The following is an 18,092-nucleotide window of genomic DNA, read 5'->3' on the forward strand; positions in this document are numbered from 1 at the left end:
GCACCTGACTCAGAGGACCCCACACCCACGGGGCCTCACTCATTACTAGCACAGCAGTCTGAGATCGAACTGCAAGGTGGCAGCAAGGCTGGGTGAGGGGTGCCTGCCATTGCTGAGGCTTGAGTAGGTAAAAAAAGCCACCAGGAAGCTCGAACTTGGTGGAGCCCACTGTAGCTCAGAGGCCTGCCTGCCTCTGTAGACTCCACCACTGGGGGCAGAGCAAAGCCAAACAAAAGGCAGCAGAAACCTCTGCAGACTTAAACATCCCTGTCTGACAACTTTGAAGAGAGTAGTGGTTCTCAAAGCATGGAGTTTGACATCTGAGAACAGTCAGACTGCCTCCTTAAGTGGGTCCCTGATAGCTGAGTAGCCTAACTGGAAGGCACCCTCAGAGTAGGGGCAGACTGACACCTCTCATGTCCAGGTACCCCTCTGAGACGAAACTTCCAGAGAAAGATCAGGCAGCAGCATTTTCTGTTCATCAATATTTGCTGTTCTGCAGCCTCTGCTGCTGATACCCAGGCAAACAGGGTCTGGAGTAGACCTCCAGCAAACTCCAACAGACCTGCAGCTGAGGGTCCTGACTGTTAGAAGGAAAACTAACAAACAGAAAGGACATCTACACTAAAACCTCATCTGTATGTCACCATCATCAAAGACCAAAGGTAGATAAAACCACAAAGATGGGGAAAAAACAGAGCAGAAAAGCTGAAAATTCTAAAAATCAGAGTGCCTCCCCACCTTCAAAGGAACACAGCTCCTCGCCAGCAATGGAACAAAGCTGGACGAAGAATGACTTTGACGAGCTGAGAGAAGGCTTCAGATGATCAAACTACTCCAACCTAAAGGAGGAAGTTCAAACTCATTGCAAATAAGCTAAAGCCCTCGAAAAAAGATTAGATGGGCCGGGCGAGGTGGCTCAAGCCTGTAATCCCAGCACTTTGGGAGGCCGAGACGGGCGGATCACGAGGTCAGGAGATCGAGACCATCCTGGCTAACCCGGTGAAACCCCGTCTCTACTAAAAAACACAAAAACCTAGCCGGGCGAGGTGGCGGGCACCTGTGGTCCCAGCTACACGGGAGGCTGAGGCAGGAGAATGGCGTAAACCCGGGAGGCAGAGCTTGCAGTGAGCTGAGATCCGGCCACTGCACTCCAGGCTGGGCGACAGAGCGAGACTCCGTCTCAAAAAAAAAAAAAAAAAAAAAGATTAGACGAATGGCTAACTAGAATAACCAGTGTAGAGAAGTCCTTAAACGACCTGATGGAGCTGAAAACCATGGCATGAGAACTACATGACACCACATGCACAAGCTTCAGTAGCCAATTCGATCAAGTAGAAGAAAGGATATCAGTGATTGAAGATCAAACGAATGAAATGAAGCAAGAAAAAAATTTTTGAGAAAAAAGAGTAAAAAGAAATGAACAAAGCCCCCAAGAAATATGGGACTATGTGAAAAGACCAAATCTACATCTGATTGGTGTAACTGAAAGTGATGGGGAGAATGGAACCAAGTTCGAAAACACTCTGCAGGATATTATCCAGGAGAACTTCCCAACCTAGCAAGGCAGGCCAACATTAAACTTCAGACAATACAGAGAATGCCACAAAGATACTCCTTGAGAAGAGCAACTCCAAGACACATAATTGTCAGATTCACCAAGGTTGAAATGAAGGAAAAAATGTTAAGGGCAGCCAGAGAGAAAGGTTGGGTTACCCGCAAAGGGAAGCCCATCAAACTAACAGCAGATCTCTCAGCAGAAACTCCACAAGCCAAAAGAGAGTGGGGGCCAATATTCGACATTCTTAAAGAAAAGAATTTTCAACCCAGAATTTCATATCCAGCCAAACTAAGCTTCATAAGTGAAGGAGAAACAAAATCCTTTACAGACAAGCAAATGCTTAGAGATTTTGTCACCACCAGGCAGGCCCTACAAGAGCTCCTGAAGGAAGCACTAAACATGGAAAGGAACAACCGGTACCAGCCACTGCAAAAACATGCCAAATTGTAAAGATCATTAATGCTAGGAAGAAACCGCATCAACTAACGAGCAAAATAACCAGCTAACATCATAATGACAGGATCAAATTCACACATAACAATATTAACCGTAAATGTAAATGAGCTAAATGCTCCAATTAAAAGGCACAGACTGTCAAATTGGATAAAGAGTCAATACTTATCAGTGTGCTGTATTCAGGAGACCCATCAAACATGCAGAGACACACATAGGCTCAAAATAAAGGGATAGAGGAAGATCTACCAAGCAAATGGAAAACAAAAAAAGGCAGGGGTTGCAATCCTAGTCTCCAATAAAACAGACTTTAAACCAACAAAGATCAAAAGAGACAAAGAAGGCCATTACATAAAGGTAAAGGGATCAATTCAACAAGAAGAGCTAACTATCCTAAATATACATGCACCCAATACAGGAGCACCCAGATTCATAAAGCAAGTACTTAGAGACCTACAAAGAGCCTTGGACTCCCACACAATAATAATGGGAGACTTTAACACCCCACTGTCGACATTACACAGATCAACGAGACAGAAAGTTAAAAAGGATATCCAGGAATTGAACTCAGCTCTGAAACAAGCAGACCTAATAGACATCTACAGAACTCTCGACCCCAAATCAACAGAATATACATTCATCTCAGCACCACATCACACTTATTCCAAAATTGAAATAAAGCACTCCTCAGCAAATGTAAAATAACAGAATTATAACAAACTGTCTCTCAGACCACAGTGCAATCAAACTAGAACTCAGGAATAAGAAACTAACTCAAAACTGCCCAACTACATGAAAACTGAACAACATGCTCCCGAATGACTACTGGGTACATAACAAAATTAAGGCAGAAATAAAGATGGTCTTTGAAACCAATGAGAACAAAAAAACAATATACCAGAATTTTGGGGACACATTTAAAGCACTGTGTAGAGGGAAATTTATAGCAATAAATGTCCACAAGAGAAAGCAGGAAAGATCTAAAATTGACACTCGAACATCACAATTAAAAGAACTAGAGAAGCAAGAGCAAACACATTCAAAAGCTAGCAGGAGGCAAGAAATAACTAAGATCAGAGCAGAACTGAAGGAGATAGACAAACAAAAAAACCCTTCAGAAAATCAATGAATCCAGGAGTTGGTTTTTTGAAAAGATCAACAAAATTGATAGACCACTACTAGCAAGACTAATAAAGAAGAAAAGAGACAAGAATCAAATAGATGCAATAAAAATGATAAAGGGGATATCACCATGAATCCCACAGAAATACAAACTACCATCAGAGAATACTGTAAACACCTCTATGCAAATAAACTAGAAAATCTAAAAGAAATAGATAAATTCCTGGACACATACACCCTCCCAAGACTAAACCAGGAGAAGCTGAATCCCTGAAAAGACCAATAACAGGCTGGCAGAGACACAACAAAAAAAGAGAATTTTAGACCGATATCCCTGATGAACATTGATGCAAAAATACTCAATAAAATACTGGCAAACCGAATCCAGCAGCACATCCAAAAGCTTATTCGCCACAAACAAGTTTGCTTCATCCCTGGGATGCAAGGCTGGTTCAACATATGCAAATCAATAAATGTAATCCATGATATCAACAGAACCCAAGACAAAAACCACATAATTATCTCAATAGATGCAGAAAAGGCTTTTGACAAAATTTGACAGCCCTTCATTCTAAAAACTCTCAATAGACTAGGTATTGATGGGATGTATCTCAAAATGGTAAGAGGTATTTATGACAAACCCACAGCCAATATCATACTGAATGGGTAAAAACTGGAAGCATTCCCTTTGAAAACTGGTACAAGACAAGGATGCCCTCTCTCACTACTGATATTCAACATAGTGTTAGAAGTTCAGGCCTGAGAAATAAAATAAAGCATATTCAATTAGGAAAAAAGGAAGTCGAATTTTTCCTGTTTGCAGATGACATGATTGTATATTTAGAAAACCCCATCGTCTCAGCCCAAAATCTCCTTAAGCTGATAAGGAACTTCAGCAAAGTCTCAGGATACAAAATCAATGTGCAAAATCACAAGCATTCCTATACACCAATAACAGACAAACAGAGAGCCAAATCATGAGTGAACTCCCATTCACAATTGCTTCAAAGAAAATAAAATACCTAGGCATCCAACTTAGAAGGGATGTGAAGGACCTCTTCAAGGAGAACTACAAACCACTGCTCAGTGAAATAAAAGAGGACACAAACAAATGGAAGAACATTCCATGCTCATGGATAGGAAGAATCAATATCATGAAAATCGCCATACTGCCCAAGGTGATTCATACATTCAATGCCATCCCCATCAAGCTACCAATGACTTTCTTCACAGAATTAGAAAAAACTACTTTAAAGCTCATATGGAACCAAAAAAGGGCCCGTATTGCCAAGACAATCCTAAGCCAAAAGAACAAAGCTGGAGTCATTACGCTACCTGACTTCAAACTATACTACAAGTCTACAGTAACCAAAATAGCATGATGCTGGTACAAAAACAGAGGTACAGACCAATGGAACAGAACAGAGCCCTCAGAAATAATACCACACATCTACAACCATCTGATCTTTGACAAACCTGACAAAAACAAGAAATGGGGAAAGGATTCCCTATTTAATAAATGGTCCTGGGAAAACTGGCTAGCCATATGTAGAAAGCTGAAACTGGATCCTTTCCTTACATCTTGTACAAAAATTAATTCAAGATAGATTAGAGACTTAAATATTAGACCTAAAACCATAAAAACCCTAGAAGAAAACATAGGCAATACCATTCAGGACATAGGCATGGGCAAGGACTTCATGACTAAAACACGAAAAACAATGGCAACAGAAGCCAAAACTGACAAATGGGATCTAATTAAACTAAAGAGCTTCTGCACAGCAAATGAAATTACCGTCCAAGTGAACAGGAAACCTACAGAATGGGAGAAGATTTTTGCAACCTACCCATCTGACAAAGATCTAATATCCAGAATCTACGAAGAACTTAAACAAATTTATAAGAAAAAATCAAACAACCCCATCAAAAAGTGGGCAAAGGATATGAACAGACACTTCTCAAAAGAAGACATTTATGCAGCCAACAGACATGAAAAAAAGCTCATCATCACTGGTCATCAGAGAAATGAAAACCAAAACCACAATGAGATACCATCTCACACCAGTTAGAATGGCAGTCATTAAAAAGTCAGGAAACAACGGGTGCTGGAGAGGATGTGTAGAAATAGGAACACTTTTACACTGTTGGTGGGACTGCAAACTAGTTCAACCATTGTGGAAGAGAGTATGGCAATTCCTCAAGGATCTAGAACTAGAAATACCATTTGACCCAGTCATCCCATTACTGGGTATATACCCAAAGGATTATAAATCATGCTACTATAAAAACACATGCACACATATGTTCATTGTGGCACTATTCACAATAGCAAAGACTTGGAACCAACCCCATGTCCATCAATGACAGACTGGATTAAGAAAATGTGGCACATATACACCATGGAATACTATGCAGCCATAAAAAAGGATGAGTTAATGTCCTTTGTAGGGAAGTGGATGAAGCTGGAAACCATCATTCTCAGCAAACTATCAGAAGGACAAAAAACCGAACACCGCATGTTCTCACTCAGAGGTGGGAATTGAACAATGAGAACACTTGGACAGGAAGGAGAGCATCACACTCTGGGGTCTGTCGTGGGGTTTGGGGAAGGGGGAGGGATAGCATTAGGTTATATACCTAATGTAAATGATGAGTTCATGCGTGCAACACACCAACATGGCACATGTGTACATATGTAACAAACCTGCACGTGGTGCACATGTACCCTAGAATTTAAAGTATAATAAAAAATAAATAAGAAGGAGACCATATTACAGTCAGGTTTATTATTGTTTTTAAATTCTCTACAGACAATACCTCTCCTTACTGGTAGCACCTGGGTGGACCCCACCCGCTGCCACTCCTTGGTGTGTCAATAATAGCACCCCAACCCCACAGAGGTTATCTTTAAACTGGCTCCTCAGCTGTTCCTATAAGGGGCAATTTCAAAGTTCTGCTGGTCTAATACATCCTGGGAGATGTAATATGTTGTATAACCTGTGAATTTTGTGATAAGCCCAGTGCCTATGTATTTTGACATAAAATGGGCCCCTTGGTCTGAGGTGATGTTATGTGTGATTTCATTAATAACAAATTAGAGGCCCCTCAAGTCTTCAGAGAGCACTACTGGCCAATGTATTGCAGGTACACTTATACCCAGAATATGTACCATGTCTAGAAAGGATAAATTGTTATCCCCTTCAGGGTTCAAGGGGTACAATGTGATCAATCTCTCCTCATGTAGTTGCTTGGTCTGGAGGGGCAGAGTCACATAGATGGCTCAGCTTTTGCAGTAGCTATGTAGATCACCCTTGAAGAGAAGAAGACCATTCGATTCCTCCCATGCACCTCCCCTCATTCCTGCCACTGTGCTTCACTACTCAGCCAAGATGGACCTGCACTTCTGCCTCATTTACTGTAGGCCATCATTACCTCCAAGCTTCTAGCAGTAATGCCAAAAATGTATTAGGATTGATTTACATATCCTTACCAGAATACTAAATGCTGAGCTGAAAGAATGACCCCAATTTAATAAACCCTTCCTCATCAGTCTTACATTCTACATCACCATTATTCCCATGCAGCATCTAAATTATTCTATGTTTCTACTGATACATATTAGTAAGATCTGTGGTTATGTTGGGGATTAATTTCCCATTTTTTCCCGAGAAGAAATAGTATTTCCTTTTGAGGCCATGCTAAGACTTGGTATTAAGTATTGGCCTAGAAACCGTAAAGGGAAAGAAGAAGTGACAAATACTGAAGAGGAAAAAATCTCATACTGAAAAGCATCTGAACCAGGTAAGGCTTCTACACATTATTCTCTATACAAGAAGAGTCTGTTAGCCTGTAGCAAGAGAAAGCGAACCATTTTAACAGGTCTAGAAGATTCAGGGATATCTGGAATTCAAGATTCTCAATCAGGCACATAGATCTAAAGAATCTGATTTGAGGTTTTAGTATCTCATTCCTTCCCTATAAGGGACCCTGACTCTGGAAAAGAAAAATTACCAAGGCTGAGAATGAAACTTTCTCTGCACTTCTGTTGTTCCTATAATCAGGTCATGGATCCAGTTTTCAGTTCGATTTGCTCTCCAACTGCAAGAGATGAAAGTCTCTTTGAATGCTCTCACAGAGTCGTAGCATTCACAACATGCCCTAAATAGTTGGTAAAATGACCTGAGTCTGTCATTTTCTGTCTTCAGCACACTGATGACACTTGATATTAATTCCACAGTTATTTAATTATCTTGGAAACCATGAGTTTCAAATGTTAGATACATCACATAGACAAGTGAATTTGATTCGACCTGTTCCATCACCTTCCAGGAACTATCCTAGAAATACACATACATTAAATCATTATGGTAATCATGATGTTTCAGCATGCCAGTAGATATGACCATCCCATTCACCATCACCAACAAGGTCCTAATTTTCTTCCTGCTGGAAAAATAATCCAATTCCAGAATCCCATACTGACGATCTAACATCTAGGACAATGTTTACTGCTAATGTCTTTACAAGCAAAAGTGAAACAAGAATGTGAGTACAAACAATGAATTTTGGAAAGCAAGGAAATATCAATACAGGAGTGGAAAATATCAATACACAGGAAGGTGTCACTGGTTGGTGTCCTAGCTCAGGTTGTGATTATAAGATTCCATAGATTGATAGCTTACATAACAGAAGTTTATTTTGCACAGTTCTGGAGGGCGAAAGTCCAAGATCAGGATGTCAGCATATTTGGTGTCTGGTGAGGACCCTCTTCTTGGTTTGCAGACGATCATCTTTTTGTTATATTCTCACATGACAGAGAGGGAGAAGCAAACTTTCTCATGGGCACTAATCCCACCAAGAGTGCTCAACCCTCTTGACCAAGTTACTTCTCAAAGGACCTGTCTCTAAATACTATCACACTAGGGTTTATTATTTCAACATATGAATTTGTTGGGGACACAAACATTCAGATCATAACAGTTGGGTTTCTCAGAAAGCAGACTCAGATGGAAGTTCACATGCTGTAGGTTTATTAGGGAGTGCACCTGAGACCTACACCTATGGAAGGGAAGGAAACAGGATTGGGCAGAGAGAAATATTGGGTCGCAACAGTCTCAAGATGAGACTCAACCAAGCCTAAAGGTAACTCTGGGGCTATGATAGCCTCTCAGAACTGTTCCAAATTGCGCCGAGAGGGTCAAGGCTTTCTATTTCTGAGCCAGTCAGTCTTTGCATGCAAGCTACCCTATGACAGGAGTGTGTTCTTGGGGAAAAAAGTCTTCTCCAGGTGAGGTAATAATCCTTGAAGGGAATGGTAGCTGAGAGCTATCTGCTGAAGCTATCCCTGCAGCTGTGATGATAGGTCTTTCATTTCTAAAGGGAAATCTTAGTGGCGCATCTCAGCACTAGACACTGAAGGGAAAGCAATGTTGATTGAATGCTTTATTAAGTCTCCTACCAATGACTGCAGCTTAATTCTAGGAAATAACATAAAACATCTGCCTCAGAATCAATCCACTCTTGGGACATGAGAGCTGGAATGTTTATACAGAAATTCTCCTTCCATAGGTTATCTCTTCACTCTGTCATCATTTCGTTTGTGGTGCAGAAGCTCCTAAGTTTATTACCATCCCATTTGCCCATTTTTGCTTTTATTTTCTGTATTTTTGGGATCATATCCAAAAAAATCTTTGCCAAAACTAAAGTCGTAAAGATTTTCCCCTATGATTTCTTCTAGTAGACTTACAGTTTCAGGTCTTATGTTTAAATCTTTAATCCATGTAGAATTGATCTTTTTATACAGGGTAAGAGAAGGGTCTCATTTCATTCATCTGCATGTGAGTATCCAGTTCTCCCAACACCATTTATTGAAGAAACAATTCTTTTGCCATTGTGTGTTCTTGGCACCTTTGCCAATAATCAGATGACCATAGCTAAGTGGATTTATTTCCACTGCCTGTTTTTATGCCAGTAGAATCTTGTTTTTGATTACTATAACTTTGTAGTATATTTTGAAGTCGGCTAGCATGATATCTCCACCTTCGTTCTTTTTGCCCAAGACTGCTTTAACTATTCAAGGTATTTTGTAGTTCCATACACACTTTAGGATTTTTTTTTCTATTTCTGTAAAAAAAATCATTGGAAATTTGATAGCAATTGTATTAAATCTGTAGATTACTTTGGGTAGTATTTACATTTTATCAATATTAATTCTTCCAATCCATAAACAGGATATCTTTCCATTTATTTGTGTCACCTTCAATTTCTTTATTCAATGTTTTATAGTTTTCAGTGTACCCATTTTTCAATTCCTTCATGAAATTTATTTCTAACCATTTTATTTTGCTATAGCAAAATGTTTTTTTAATAAGTCATTGTTAATGTATAGAAATATTATTGATTTTTGTATATTGATTTTGTATCCTGAAACTTTACTGAATTCATTTATTAGTTATAACTGGTTTTTGGTGGAGTCTTTAGGGTTTTTATATATAAGATTATGTTGTCTGCAGACAGAGACAATTTAATTTTCTCCTTTCCAATCTAAATACCTTTTATTTCTTCCTCTTGCCTAATCGTCATGGCTAGGACTTCCAGTACTATGTTGAATAGAAGTGATAAGAGTGGGTATCTTTATCTTGTTTCTGGTCTTAGAGAAAAAGCTTTCAATTTATCACCACTGGGTATGATGTTGCTGTGGATCTGTCATATATAGCCTTTATGGTGTTGAGGTACATTTCTTCTACACCCAGTTTGTTGAGAGTTTTTATGATGAAAAGATGTTGAATTTTACAAAACCTTTACGGTAAAATTGAGATGATCCTGTGATTTTTATTCTTGATTTTGTTCATGTGTTGTATCACATTAACTGATTTTTATATGTTGAAGTACCTTTGTATCTCAGGGATAAATCTTACTTGGCCATGGTAAATTATCCTTTTAGTGTGCTGTAGAATTTGATTTTTGCATCTATGTTCATCAGGGATATTATCCTGTAATTTTCTTTTCTTGTGGTATTCTTGTGTAACTTTGGTATCAGGTCATTGCTGGCTTCCTAAAATGAGTTTGAAAATGTTCCCTCTTCTTCAAGTGTTTGGAAGAGTTTAAGAAAGGTTAGTATTAATTCTTCTCTAAATGTTTGGTAGAATTCACTAGTAAAGCCATCCAGTACCGGGCTTTTCTCTGTTGGGAAGTTTTTTATTAATTCAAACTCTTTATTTATAATTGTCTGTTCAGATTTTCAGTTTCTTCATTATTCAGTCTTGGCAGTCTGTATGTTTCCAGTAATAAAAGATTAATGTCCAAAATATATAAGGAACTCAAACAATTCAAAAGCAAGAAAATAAATAACCTGACTTTAAAATAGACAAAGAACCTGAATATTCATTTGATATAGTTTGACTGTATCCCCTCCCAAATCTCACATTGAATTCCCATGTGTCATGGGAGGGACTCAGTGGGAGGTAATTGAATCTTGGAGGCAAGTCTTTCCCATGTTGTTCTCGTGCTAGTGAATAAGTCTCATGAGATCTGATGGTTTTATAAAGGAGAGTTTCCCTGCACAAGCTCTCTCTTTGCCTGCTTCCATCCATGGAAGACAAGACTTGCTCCTCCTTTACTTCCACCAAGATTGTGAGGTCTCCCAGCCAGGTGAAACTGTAAGTTCATTAAACCTTTCTCCTGTATAAATTACCCTGTCTTGGGTATGTCTTTATTAGCAGCATTAAAATGGACTACTACAACATTCTCAAAAGAAAATATACTGATGGCCAAGGGGTATATGCAAAAAATGTTCAACATCAGTAATCATCAGGGAAATGTAAATTGAAACCACAGTGATACATCATTTCACACCTATTAGCTATTATAAAAACATATGAAGGATAACAAGTTGTTGGTGAGGATGTGGAGAAAATGAAACTCATATGCACTGTTGATGGGAATGTAGATTATTACAGCCATTATGGAAAAAAGCCTGGAGGTTTCCCAGAAATTAAAAATATAATTACCATATGATCCGTCAATCCCACTACTGGGTATATATCCAAAGGAAATGAAATCAATATGTCAAAGAGACATCTGCACTCCCATATTCATTACAGCATTATTCATGATACCCAAGATGTGAGATCAATCTAAGTGTCCATTAATAGATAAATAGACAAATAAAATGTGATATATACACGTAGACAGATGAAGGAATACTATTCAGCCAGCCATACAAAAGAATAAAACCCTGTCATTTGTCATAGATAAACCTGGAGTACATTGTACTAAGTGAAATAAGCTACACACAGAAAGGCAAATACCACATGATCTCATTTATATGTGGAATCTAAAAAAGTCAAACTCATAGAAGTAGAGAGTAGAACCATGGTTATCAAGGCTGGAGTGTGGGAGGGGGCAATTGGAAGATGTTGACCAAAGGGTATAATGTTTCTGTAAAAAGAAACAAAAAAATAGCTGATCTATTGATCACCAGATTAATATAGTTAATGAATATAGTTAATAATAACAATATATTGTATACTTGAAAATTACTGAGAGTAGATTTTAAATGTTCTCACCACAAAACAAGTGATAAATATGTGAGATGATGGATATGTTAACTGGTTTGGTTTAATCATTGCACAATGTATACATATATCAAAGCATCACACTGCACCCCATAAATACATACAAGAAAAAAGGAAATAAAATAATACTAAACACTTCATAAAAACAAAAACAGCTCCCAAAGTAATTGCTTGAGATCTACTCCTGGAGGTGGAAGGTGATAATTCTCCAGCAATGACACCACTGGCCTATCATGCACAGAGTAAAGTCGATTTTTGTAGTTCTGAAAAATACTCTCAGGCACAGGAATATTGGTGCTGGTAAATGGAAGTGAACTGAACACACTGAAGTGTTTATACCATAGGATGTGGTGGGCAGTGACAGTGTCTGTTATGGTTACACACAAATATCAAAAGCAAATAAAGTTAGTTTTTATTTTGATTTAGCTTTATTTTCATTTTTAAATACAAATGTACTACTATCAGAGCTATAGATAAATCAATCTTTATCAAATTTAGCGATTAAAATTAACAAAAATATTGATTGATTCAGGAGCCTCTCATGTATACTTGAGAGGCTATATTAAAAATTAACCTTAATTAAATAAAATGATTTTAAATGATTGAGGCACTGTTGATATTTTGAAATGGATACAAATAGAAGAGCCAATTTTCCTCAAACTTTTTTTTCTTTGAAAATTTGCTTTTATTTAACCAGGCTTCATTACATCTTTATAAGCGCATTTTAAGTCATATTCAATTCATCTCTTTTCAACTTTTGCAAATTGGGGATAGAGGAGGCAAACAATTTCCATGAAGAATTCCACACTAAATAATGACTATGGAATAAAAGAATACTTAATATACTCTCTAGCTCACCTTCCCTAAGCCGCTAAATCAGAATTCCCTAAGGCTAAATTTTTAGCGTTTTCCTGTTCTAACATCCTTCTTAGAGGAGTAAGTACTTGACATCAACTTCCCCCTGCAATGCAACTTGTAATTCTTTCTAGTTAATGGACGCTGGAATCAAGACTTCACTTTAGGAGAGCCTCAGAAAGAGATGGCCCTGGGGACAGCAACCTTCCCTTCTCTCTGCCTCTCTGCCTATATTCTTACTGAGCCTCTATTTTTTGCTTCCTTTACTTTATTGGGTATGTCAAAGTTCCCCAACTCTTCTATCCCCAAAAAGGCTAGAGTCAGAACTTTAATAGGCCAGTGGGAAAAAAGATGTTTCTATTTCTAGCATTTCATTACAGAATGCTTACCCTACTACCCCTAAGGCAATAACAACCCAGTATCCCTACTACATGGATGAATCTCTGTCTGATACATGTTTATTTGTTACTGTAGAATAAAAACTGGGCTCTGGGTTATTTTATTTGGTTCTTACTCTTACTTGTTCAATAATATTGAGAAAACAATGTTCCAGAGTCTCAGTTTTCTACATTAAAAAGTAAAAAAAGGATTAAATAAAGTTAACTCTTTACGTCTAATTGTTTTATCTTTAAGAAAGATACGTTTATGTTAGTCCAAGAAAGATGCTGTGAGAGTTCTTAACTTGAAACCAGATATCTGACAGAATGAAAATGAGTCTCTTGGTGAAGCCCTTCGTATTCCTTGCAGCCTCATCCCCACAATGCACCTAAGAAACAATCAGAATTAATCCCATCATAAACCCTTTTTTAAGTTTATGGCAGTTTCCCTAAGTCATGCAAAATTCCCAGGGCATCATTTATCACCTAGCCTCATCTCCACACTGTTCTGTACATTCCCTAATATCATAGTATCCCCTACGTACCCCCTCCTTGACACCCCAATTCCTCTCATCTTCAGAGTCTATCATCAGTGAAACCCCTAAATCCCCATTTCGTCTCTAAGTATTTTATTAATCTTCTACTGTACATTCAATAAATATATATTGAAATGAATAAATAAGTGAATTAATGAATTTAACTGAATGAGGTCCCAAACCTGGGGGACTCTTGCCCTGCCAAGTTCACACAGAATCTCAGAACTGAACAAAAGGCAGCTGGCACTACCTCAATGTGTCACTGTTTGAATCTTAGCACCAGACTTCAAAGATTTGATTATGAGTAAGTACTACAAGAGATGCCATGACATGTCATAAGATGATGAAATGTAGACAGAATTTTCTAGGTAGTTATTATTCGTAGTTAGTTCATCAAACATCTTGATTAGATTGAACACAGCTATATTATTTGGTTGGTTACAGGGTAGCCATGAGGTTTGCATATTTGATAACACTCAACTATCCAAAGCTTACCTTTCCAAAGATCAACTTTCCAAAGCTCAACTTTCCACTAAGCTTAGTGACTTTCACTAGCAAATCAAATGAATACTTGGTCTGGCACTAATTGAGCATCAGCTTTACTAAGGGAAGGCATGGCAACATTGATATTTTTGGAGCAGTTATCAGGTAGGCTAAATATGGGACCAATGTGCAAGGCCTTGACAAGTTGAAGGCTGTCACATCAGTCAAACAGAAAAGGTCAACTGTTGCCTGCCAGATTGGACTACAGTTGCTTCAAAAGCTTTGGCTACAGTAAGTTCCTCTGAGAGACTTCAATTCAGTTCCCAAGGGTGACTGTTTCCATCTTAATTTTTAAACTAGGGTATCTTTAGAGTCATTCTAATAAATTCTTATCAACTTTCTATAGGGGAACCAGATTAAAGACCATGGTTGGCTAGCACCATAAAGTCTCTGATAGGCCACACAGGGACTGGTCTGACACTTTTTAAAAGCATCCCCTTCTAAAGTTCTACTGTGATAAGGGTATGAGTTACACAGTGCATCCATTTCTTAACATTAATTCATTAAGACTATGCATTTCAATTTGAATAAATTATAATTTATCCAAAAGTATCTATTAAAAAATCATTGAGTGGGGTAGATGGAAATATTAACGACACAGGAATGGCAGAAGATTCTTTATTAAGAATTAATAAAGAATACTGGCTGATGATACAGGGGCATTTATTAAACTCTTCTGGTTACTTTGTGTGTGTTTGAAATTTCCTGTAAGAATGTTTTTAAAAAGAAATTCCTTTCAGCACTTTGAATACAACTCAGAGTCGGCAAACTACAGCCCACTGGCCAAATCTGGCCCACCTCCTATTGGTGTCAATAGTTTTATTGGAACACAGCCATGCCCATTTTTCTATGTGACTGCTTTTTAGCTACAACAACAGAGTTAAAGAGTTGCAACTATATTGCCCAGAATATTTACTAAAATATTTACTATCTGACTCTTTACAAAAACTTTTGCCAACACCTTCTGTCATTAATTCCACCTTATATTCTTGTCATTCTATTTTATTGACAAAAATGCAAGCATATCCTGCCACTCTGGTGCTGTCATTTCTCCCTCTCCTCTAGGTTTCTGTTCTCTGCAAAAATGGCTTCCCTTTGTTCAGATGCATCCACCATGCTTTTACTCCTCTGCTCCGTGGCTTAACTGGGTCTTCAGACTCTCACAAGGCTGCAGTCAAGGTATAGCCAAGGCTGTGTTCTGAACTGGAGGCTCAAAGGGGGAAAAGTGCACCCAAACTCATTCAGGTTGTTAGAAGAATTCATTTATTTATGGATTTATAACTGAGGTCCCCATTTTCTTGCTGGCTATTGCCTGGGGGCCTCTCTTAGCTCCTAGAGGCTGCCTACAGTTCCTAGCTGATAAGAGTTTGAATATCTGTCCTGGCCCAAATCTCATGTTAAAATATAATCCCCAATTTTGAAGGTGGAGCCTGGTGGGAAATGTTTGCGTCATGAGGGCAGATTGCTCATGACCCAAACCCAAGGCAGATTCTTCACTGGTTGGTGCTATCCTCACCATATGGAGTTCTCAGGAGATCTGATCATTTAAAACTGTGTGGCACTTCCCCCCTGCACCCCCTACTCTCTTTTTCTGTTGCTCCTGCTTTCACCATATGATGTGCAAGCTCCTAAGTCCCTTCTGCCGTGAGTAAAAGCTCCCTGAGGCATCCCCAGGAGCAGATGCCAGTACAATGCTTCCTGCACAGCCTGCATAACTGATGAGCAACTAAACGCCTTTTCTTGTAAATCACACAGTCTCTGATATTTCTCTGTAGCAATGCAAGAATGGCCTACTACACTAGCAAGTGATCCTCTCCAAAGGTGTTCTCACTACATAAGAACTTACTCCTTCAAAGCCAGCAAGAAAAAGACTCATACCTCTAATAAAGTGGAATCCTATTTGATGTAACCTAATCCTATCACCTTGCCATAGACTGTGTGGGTTCTACCCACATTCAATAGGACAGGATTAACCAAATGGAAAGGATACCAGGAGAAAGAAATTCTTGGGGGTTGCTTTAGATCTAGCAGCTATAATTATCACTAAATTTTTAGTCAAGAATATGATAAGTCCGAAGAAAATGGAGGAGCATATTTGAGACAATAGAAAAAAAATTGTGATTGAAAAATATTTAACTAACAAAAGTTTCCTTTTTTGAGGTGGAGTTTCACTCTTGTCGCCCAGGCTAGAGTGCAATGGCATATTCTCGGCTCACTGCAACCTCCTCTGCCTCTTGGGTTCAAGCGATTCTCCTGCCTCAGGCTCCCGAGTAGCTGGGATTACAGAAGCCCAGCACCACACCAGGCTAATTTTTTTGTATTTTTTTTTTACTTTGGTAGAGACGAAGTTTCACCATGTTGGCCAGGCTGGTCTCGAACTCCTTACCTCAGGTGATCCACCTGCTTCGGCCTCCAAAAGTCCTGGGATTACAGGCATGAGCCACCATGCCCTGCCCGCAAAACTTACTTTCTAAAATAAGAGTTACAAACTGTACCAATATACAAAAGGTAAAAGGTTATTAAGCCCATTGGCTCATTTCTAGGAGTACCATAAATAAAAGTCTTTTGATAACCAAATTAAGTAGAGTGAAATGGTGATAATTATTAAACATATGCTTACTTTTAGAGCTATGACTGAAAGTATTGAAAGGTACAGAATAGACTTCTGGTTTCCCTAACAATTAAGGAGCTTAGAAAGCATTATTCTGTCCTAACAAGTAAAAAGTTAACAAACTGGAAAGCCAACAATTCTTCTTAGCTTCATCAGAGAGGTGAGCTTACAGGGAAAATTGCTGCCCTCAAATTGTAGAGAAAGACAAGCAAATGCAGAGAATCACAACTTACTAGAGCAGAAATCCAGAAATAGAAACCTCTGTAGCAACCAGTAGCAGGGTAAGAAAACCGAAACTGCAATTGGGGGATTGCTAGAGGCACAGTGTAGACAAGTCAGAGTTAAAAACTGCAGGGGACCTAGTCATTGGGGATCCCCTACAGCTTTGTGAGCTTGACCAGGTCTCACAGTGAATACTGGATTGGTGGAGGGGAACCCCTGTTCTTCCAGCAGGGAGTGGGGAAAGGAATCATTTTGAAATATATCAAAGCATTATATTCTTCTTAACAAGACTCACCCTCAAGAGACACTATTTTACCAGAGCCTAAACTATAAGGGGTTTATCAGAGCCTAACCAACAGAGGCAAGAGAAATACCCAACTCCTGCCCACTCTTGTCTTCCAAATAGGATAAGGAAAACATACTCAGCTCCAGCACACTTTAGCCACCTTGCCCCACCTAAGAGAGGGTGAAAGGGTGGGACTGAGAAGCATGAAGTTCAAGGCCCAGAGGGGTAGGCTCACAAAAATACTGATGCCTAATCATAAGACTATGGAACACCTCCCCTCCCCTGCACCTTATATTACTAAAGAAAGTTCTTTTTAATCCTGCATATCATTTATAGCTATTAAGAAAAAAATGCAAAACATACTAAAAGTCAAAATAATACAGTTTGAAAAGACAGAGAAAGCATCAGAAACTAGGCTCAGCTATAGCTAGAATATTAGAAATATAAAACCAGAAATTTAAAACAACTATAACTAATATACTAAGTACTCTAATGGATAAAGTAAACAGCATGCAAGAATAGGTAGAAAAGATAAGCAGAGAAATAGAAATTCTGGAAAAGGGTGGATCGTTCCAAGATGGCTGAATAGGAACAGCTCTAGTCTACAGCTCCCAGTGTGAGTGATGCAGAAGATGGGTGATTTCTGCATTTCCAACTAAGGTACCAGATTCATCTCATTGGGACTGGTTGGACAGTGGATGCAGCCCACAGAGTGTGAGCCCACAGAGTGTGAGCGGAAGCAGGGCGGGGCATTGACTTACCCGGGAAGTGCAAGGGTCAGGGAATTCCCTTTCCTAGTCAAGGGAAGCCGTGACAGAGGGTACTTGGAAAATCGGGACACTTCTGCCCTTTTCCAAGGATCTTTGTAAACGGCACACCAGGACACTATATCCCGGTGGGTCCTACGCCCATGGATCCTTGCCAGCTGCTAGCACAGCAGTCCGAGATGG

Source organism: Piliocolobus tephrosceles, chromosome 3 (assembly GCF_002776525.5).
Source record: "Piliocolobus tephrosceles isolate RC106 chromosome 3, ASM277652v3, whole genome shotgun sequence".
NCBI lineage: Eukaryota > Metazoa > Chordata > Mammalia > Primates > Cercopithecidae > Piliocolobus > Piliocolobus tephrosceles.